This window comes from Bradysia coprophila, assembly GCF_014529535.1.
Source record: "Bradysia coprophila strain Holo2 chromosome X unlocalized genomic scaffold, BU_Bcop_v1 contig_576, whole genome shotgun sequence".
In the NCBI taxonomy this organism is placed as follows: Eukaryota; Metazoa; Arthropoda; class Insecta; order Diptera; family Sciaridae; genus Bradysia; species Bradysia coprophila.
In genome coordinates, this window is record NW_023503349.1 from 72,501 (window position 1) to 80,000 (window position 7,500).

Here is a 7,500-nt window from a genome sequence, read left to right on the forward strand (position 1 = left end):
GTTTAGATATATTGTGCCCAGTGGGCCACTTTTGGTAAGCAGAACTGGCGCTGTGGGATGAACCAAACATGATGTTACGGCGCCTAAATTAATGACTCATATTGATACCATGAAAGGCGTTGGTTGCTTAAAACAGCAGGACGGTGGACATGGAAGTCGTAATCCGCTAAGGAGTGTGTAACAACTCACCTGCCGAAGCAACTAGCCCTTAAAATGGATGGCGCTCAAGTCATATGCCTATACATCATCGCTAGAATAAAAATTGTTGGCCATTCGGTCATCATTGTGAAATTCTAGTGAGTAGGAGGGTACAATGGTGTGCGCAGAAGTGTTTGGCGTGAGCCTGCATGAAGCCGCCATTGGCACAGATCTTGGTGGTAGTAGCAAATAATCGAATGAGATCTTGGAGGACTGAAGTGGAGAAGGGTTTCGTGTGAACAGTGGTTGATCACGAGTTAGTCGGTCCTAAGCTTTATGCGAAAGCTGTTTAATTTATGTTACACACACTTAATTTTGTTGTACATAATTCAATAAAAGCGAAAGGGAATACGGTTCCAATTCCGTAACCTGTTGAGTATACGTTTGTTTATTAAAAATGGGTCTTATTACACTCATCCTGGCAACAGGAACGACCATAGAGAAGCCTTCGAGAGATACTGGAAGAGTTTTCTTTTCTGCTAAACAAACGTACCACCATGGAAGTCTTTTATAGAGAGATATGGTGGATGGCTTGGAAGAGCATGACATTTACTGTTGTGTCAGTATTTTCTCCTTGGACCTTGAAAATCTATGGTGGGGCCACGCAAACTTCTCAACAGACCGTACCGATATCCGCAGCCGGTCTCCAAGGTGAAGAGTCTCTAGTCGATAGAATAATGTAGGTAAGGGAAGTCGGCAAATTAGATCCGTAACTTCGGGATAAGGATTGGCTCTGAAGATTGAGATTGTCGGGCTTGATTGGGAAACATTTATAACGGTTAATGTGCTCGTTCTGGGTAAATAGGGTTGGTGTTCTGCATCGATCTGTTCCCCGGATAGAAGATTTCATAGCCAAAATGTGGAACTTTCTTGCTATGATGGTGGAGGGCTTAACGGCTTTCCATCAAAAAACGATTATCAATAAACAATTAATTCAGAACTGGCACGGACCTGGGGAATCCGACTGTCTAATTAAAACAAAGCATTGTGATGGCCCTAGCGGGTGTTGACACAATGTGATTTCTGCCCAGTGCTCTGAATGTCAAAGTGAAGAAATTCAAGTAAGCGCGGGTAAACGGCGGGAGTAACTATGACTCTATAATGTAATAACTGAAATGCAGTTCGAAGGCAAGTGTGAACTGGCTAGTATACTTGCAGGTGTCTACCAGGGTGATCCACTCAGTGGACCACTTTTCACTCTTGCATATGAGAAAGCTTTGAGGGCTCTCAACAATGAAGTAGGTTTTGACATAGCTGACGTTAGAGTCAATGCTAGTGCCTACTCGGATGATGGGTTATTGCTTGCAATGACTGTCATTGGTCTACAGCACAACCTGGATAAGTTTGGCGAGACCTTGGCGAAAATTGGTCTGAGGATTAACTCCAGAAAGTCGAAAACGGTTTCTTTGGTTCCCTCGGGGAGGGAAAAGAAAATGAAGATAGTCAGTAATAGGCGATTTACTGTTGAAGGCCAGCGAATTGAAGCCTTGACTATCTCTGACCTATGGAAATATTTGGGTGTTGTATATACGACGTCAGGTCCGGAAGTTGCGAAAGTAAGCATGGACGATGATCTGTCTAAATTAACTAAAGGTCCATTAAAACCACAGCAGCGAATACACCTGCTGAAAACATTTGTTATACCGAAACATCTGAACCGGCTGGTCCTCTCGAGGACAACAGCAACCGGTTTATGCAAAATGGACCTTTTGATACGTAAATATGTACGCCGCTGGTTACATCTTCCAGGTGATGTACCAGTTGCCTTCCTGTATGCGCCAGTAAAGGCGGGTGGTTTGGGTATACCGTGTTTAAAGCAATGGATCCCGTTGATGCGATTCTTGAGGCTTAACAAGGCTAAGAGAACAGGGGGTGATAGAATTGCTGCAGTTTTAAACTGTCAGTTGTACGCTAGCATTATGCATAGCTGTAAACAGGCCCTGTCAGTGTTGGGTTGTGGAGATCAACCAACACTGGAGGGTTATCACGCCTATTGGCGGAGGATATTGATTGGCATGGTTGACGGAAAGGATTTGAAGTCAGCCCAAAACCACTCATCTGCAACGTCCTTTAACAGCATCCGAATGAATGACATTAGTGGTGAAGACTACATTCACTACAATCAACTGCGAACGAACAGCATACCAACGAGGAAGCGGACTGCCCGCGGTAGGCCTAACAAACCTACCGCATGTAGGGCAGGATGCCGACAAGTTGAAACGCTGCAACATGTCATTCAAGGATGTATTAGGAGTCAGGGTGGATTAGTTCAACGGCATGACCGAGTAGTCGATTTACTGTTTGACGAATGTGAGACGAAAGGTTATGCTGCTGAGAAAGTAGTTCATCTACGGACCTCAGAAGAACTATGGAAGCCGGACTTGGTTTTAAAGAAGAATGGGAGAGTAGTCGTTGTAGATGCTCAGGTCGTACAGTGTGGTAGGCTCGAATCCGACCACAGGGTGAAAGTATCCAAATACCGTGACGACCCTGAACTTGCAGATGTGATAAGGGAGAAGTATGCAGTTCAGGAGGTTACGTTTGAAGCATGTACGCTATCGTACAAAGGTATTTGGAGTAAGAACAGCGTCGAAGGACTGCAAAAATTAGGTATAAGCAATTATTGCTTATTCAAGATTGTGACTTCAGTCCTTCGAGGGTCGTGGTTGAACTGGGTCAGGTTCAACAACGTAACCACCGTGGTGCATTGGTAGCTCCGGCTAGAGCATTCTTGCTAACAGGGTTTTCTGGGAATATCCATTCATGCGCGTGAGGCGCAATACACTGATTATAAAGTCTAATACAAATTCCTATAATACGGGGGGGTGTCGCGTGATGATGAGGCAAAGAAATGTGTTAATTATCCGGGGAGGATACTGATCTTTTGTTTTAAACATAATTAACCTCATTCTGATGACATCAACCTGGCTACTAGCCAAATGCCTCGTCATCTAATTAGTGACGCGCATGAATGGATTAACGAGATTCCTACTGTCCCTATCTACTCAGTGCTACTTTAGCAGCGAAACCGAACGGACGTATTTTATACGAGCGAAAAGTCGGAAAGAGTGTGTATAAAGAAACGACGATAAGAGTCGGAGTGCATATAGTGAGAAGTGTGTATAGTGAGGACAAAGTGTTTGAATAATTTTTGAGTGATTGTAGTTTAAATTCAGTGAGTATTTGCGGAAAAGTGCAAAGGAATTGTGACATAACGGCGGTGAGTGTTGAATATTTTGACTATTCTTGGATTGTTTGGGATTTGAGCGATTGTGTGAATGGAAGTGGATCCGGTTACGGGAGAGAAGCGGACTATGGAGAATAGTCCGCCGAGTGCCCGTAGGAATCCCAAGAAGAAGGTGAGAGTTGATGGGGAAAAGCAGACGTCGTCACGTGATGGGTCAGCGGCGAGTGTGGCTCGCGCTGCCGATGAACGTAAAGGGGAGGTTTCGGGAAACGACGGAGACAATGAAAGTGACGGTAATTCGGACGTGGACGTTGACGTTAATGGGGATAAGGTGGTTGTCGGGAAAGGTGGGGGACTGGCGGGAGAATTTGCTGATGCGGCGCATGCACTGTCCGAACGGGCACGTGTGCTTGCGTTTACCGACAGGGTGACAAAGAGCGTGGGAAAGGAGATTCTTGATCTCATCGCTGCTTATGACGCAATTGTGGTCCGGCAATCGTTGGCGATCGCCCAACTTGAGGGAAAACTCGAGGGGGTGAATCGCGCCGTGCGCCGCGATACGCAAGTTGCCGAGCGAGTCACCGTGACGCGGCCGGCCAAACCTTTGCCCAGCCCCCCGACGTACGCTGTGGTTGTACGAAGTGCTGCATCAGGCGACCGTGCGTCGGCGGTTGAATTGCGTAAGCAGGTTGTGGCAATGGGGAAGGAAATTGGACCGGTTAAGGTTAAGTCGATGCGCCCACTTAAAGATGGGGGAGTGGCAGTGATAGCCTCAACTCGCGCTGACGTTGCAAAGATCAAGAAGGCGCCTGAGTTTGCAGCGGCAGGACTGGCCTTGTCTGATGCGAAGTTGAGCGCACCGCACTTGCTCATTTGTGGCATGCCGTCTGACAAGACTGACGAGGAAATCGGTCAGACTCTGGGTGGGAATCTCCGGGGGGTGGGTAATGCGGAGCTGAAGCAAATTAGGGTGGTGGGGAAAATTAGGCACGGATTCGACAGTGTTGACGTCATTATCGACGCGCCCAAGAAGGTGCGCGACCGTCTGCTGAGTGAAGGAAGAGTGTATGAAGGATGGATGAGTTACCGTGTGCGTGAACATGATAGCGTGCCGCAATGTTATGGATGTGGTAGTTTCGGGCACATGCTGGCTCGCTGTACGCTGGGCAGATTGTGCCACAACTGTGGAGAATCTGGCCATGCGGTGGCGGCTTGTCCGGGCCTGGCGAGTTGTCGTAACTGCATGCTCCGGGGGCTTCCGGCCACTGGACATAGAGTTTCGTCGATAAGGTGTCCGTGCTACATTAGGGAGTGTGAGCGTCGGCGGAATCGTGTAATTGGGTAATGGCTGACTTTCCACAGATCGTTCAGCTGAACTGTGGTAAGTCATACGTTGCGATGGTTGAGCTTGGTATGAAAATGAGTGAGGAGCGCATTCGGGTGGCTATGATTCAGGAACCGTACGTTTTGCGTGGGGAGGTAAGGGGACTGCCGTCTAGCTTCAGGGTGGTTACTAGTAGAATAGTTAACGATGGTATTGGAATCAGTGCGATTGTGATAAACGACCCTGAAGCTGATGTGCTTGTCATTGAGGACTGTACCGATGAGTACGGTGTGTGTGTGTTGATCAAAGGTGCCACATGTAGCATGTACGTTGTGTCCGTGTATTGTAGATTTGGTACTGCCCTAGGACCATATCTGCAATACATGGAAAATGTGCGTGTGAAGTGTGGTAATACCTATATGATCATGGGGATGGACGCAAATGCCGTTTCCCCCCTCTGGTTCAGTAAGGGTGAGAACTTGGGAAGGGGAAGGCTGAATGAAGCGAATGGTCTGCTGCTCGAGGAATGGATACTCGAAGGCAGAATGATTGTTATCAATGAACCCTCGGAGTGGTACACGTTTAGTGGGCCGAATGGCTCTAGCGACATTGACGTGACACTGGTAAACGAAGCTGGCGGTAGGTTCGGGTATGAGTGGTCTGTGCAGCCTGAATGGGGTGTTAGTGACCATAATCTGATCCGTATTCGAGTTAGCTTGGACGGACTAGTGGCTGATGCTTCTCCATCACCACAGTCTGCCAGGTGGCAGACCCGTGATACGGATTGGGGTGAATACATGGGAGATGTGAAAGCTAAAGCAGATGCGTTTGGCCTGGCGCAATATGAAAACGTGAGTGTCGATGAGAAGGTCGACTTACTCACAGAGTGGATATACGGTGCGAACGACTGGAACATGCGGAGGCATACCGCGGTGCGAACTTTCCAGAATGAGTGGTGGTCTGTCGAACTTGCGGAGAAGAGGAGTGAGCTGCGACGGCGCAGGCATGCCTTTCAACGCATTCGTAATGCGGGTGCCGCAAGTCTGGCAGATCGGCTACAGGCGTTTAGGGATTGTAAGATTGAGTACAAGCGCATGTTGTGTGAAGCCAAGCTTCGGTGCTGGCAGGAGTTTGTGGCTAGCGAATCCAATGAAAACCCCTGGGGACGAGTTTTTAAGCTCTGTCGGGGTAGGAGGAAGCCTGTCGATGTCTGTAGCGTTAAAGTCGACGGTGTGTATACTGATACGTGGGAGGGTAGTGTAAATGCGATGATGAACGTTTTCTTTCCTGCCTCGATCGATGATGCGAGTGAGATTGACCGGCTGAAGGCGATTGCCAGACCCTTACCACCTGATCTGGAGATGGATGAAGTATCCGACTCCGTGAGAAGGTGTAAGGTGAGGAAAAGCCCGGGGCCGGATGGGATTGTGGGAGAGATGGTTCGTGCTGTCTGGGGGGCAATCCCGGAATATATGTTCTGTCTGTACAAGCAGTGCTTGCTGGAGAGTTACTTTCCGCAGAAATGGAAAATAGCGAGCTTGGTCATCTTACTCAAGTCTCCGGACCGGATAAGATCTGACCCAGGCTCCTATCGACCTATCTGTTTGTTAGATAACTTGGGCAAGGTGCTTGAGGGTATAATGGTTAAGAGGCTGGATCAAAAGTTGATGGATGTGGAGGTTTCACCGTATCAGTTCGCGTTCACTTACGGCAAGTCTACTGAAGATGCATGGAGATGCGTTCAGCGGCATGTTGAATGCTCGGAGATGAAGTACGTTATTGGGCTGAATATCGACTTTCAAGGTGCGTTTGACAATCTTGGCTGGCTTTCCATGCTTCTGAAGTTAGATGAGGCTCAGAGTAATGAGTTTGGTTTGTGGATGAGTTACTTTGGTGGTCGTAAGGTCTACTATGTTGGTAAGACTGGCATCGTTCGGAAAGATGTGACTCGTGGGTGTCCTCAGGGATCTAAGAGTGGACCGGCGATGTGGAAGCTTGTAATGAATGAACTCTTGCTGGCACTCGTGGCAGCTGGATTCTTCATTGTAGCTTTTGCCGACGACGGTACCATTGTTATTGGGGCTAATAGTCGATCGGCGTTGGAGGAGCTGGGCACGCGGTGCTTGCAGTTGTGTCATGAGTGGGGGAAGAAGGTGTGTGTTCCGGTGTCGGCGGGCAAGACAACGTGTATCCTTATGAAGGGTCACTTGTCGGCCAACCGGCCTCCGTGCATACGGCTGAACGGCACCTCCATCTCCTACAAGAGTGAGGTGAAGCACCTGGGAATCTTCGTTGCTGAGCGTATGAATTTTAGGCCGCACTTCGTTTACCTCCGGGGTAAGATTCTTGGTCTTGTTGGGTGTTTGCGTCGTGTGATGAGGAAGTCGTGGGGCCTGGGGCGTAGGGCAACTTGTATTCTGTACAAGGGGCTCTTCGTGGCGTGTATGTCGTATGGTGCAAGCGTGTGGTTCCGGACTCTGCGCTTTTCGTATGCGTCTATCTTGCTGAATAGATGTCAAAGGCTAGTCCTGTATGCATCTCTAAACGTGTGTCGGACGGTTTCCACAGACGCAATGCAAGTTCTCCACGGAGAACTACCATGGGATTTGGAGGCAACCCGTAGAGGCTTGCTCTCCGAATTCCGTAAAGGCATTACGCCGGTGGATGGCGATCCGATCACGGATGAAGAGATGCTAGGGTTGAGTGGTTCTCAGTTCAAGGAACTGTTGATGGAGAGGTTGCTGGATGTGTGGCAGGGCAGGTGGGATGTCTCGGAAAAGGGACGCCTCAC

At 48.6% G+C, this 7,500-nt stretch overlaps 1 pseudogene; it reads left to right on the top strand.

The window, feature by feature from the left end:
* Positions 1-7,500, top strand: part of LOC119070215 — a 10,973-nt pseudogene that overhangs the window by 1,295 nt on the left and 2,178 nt on the right.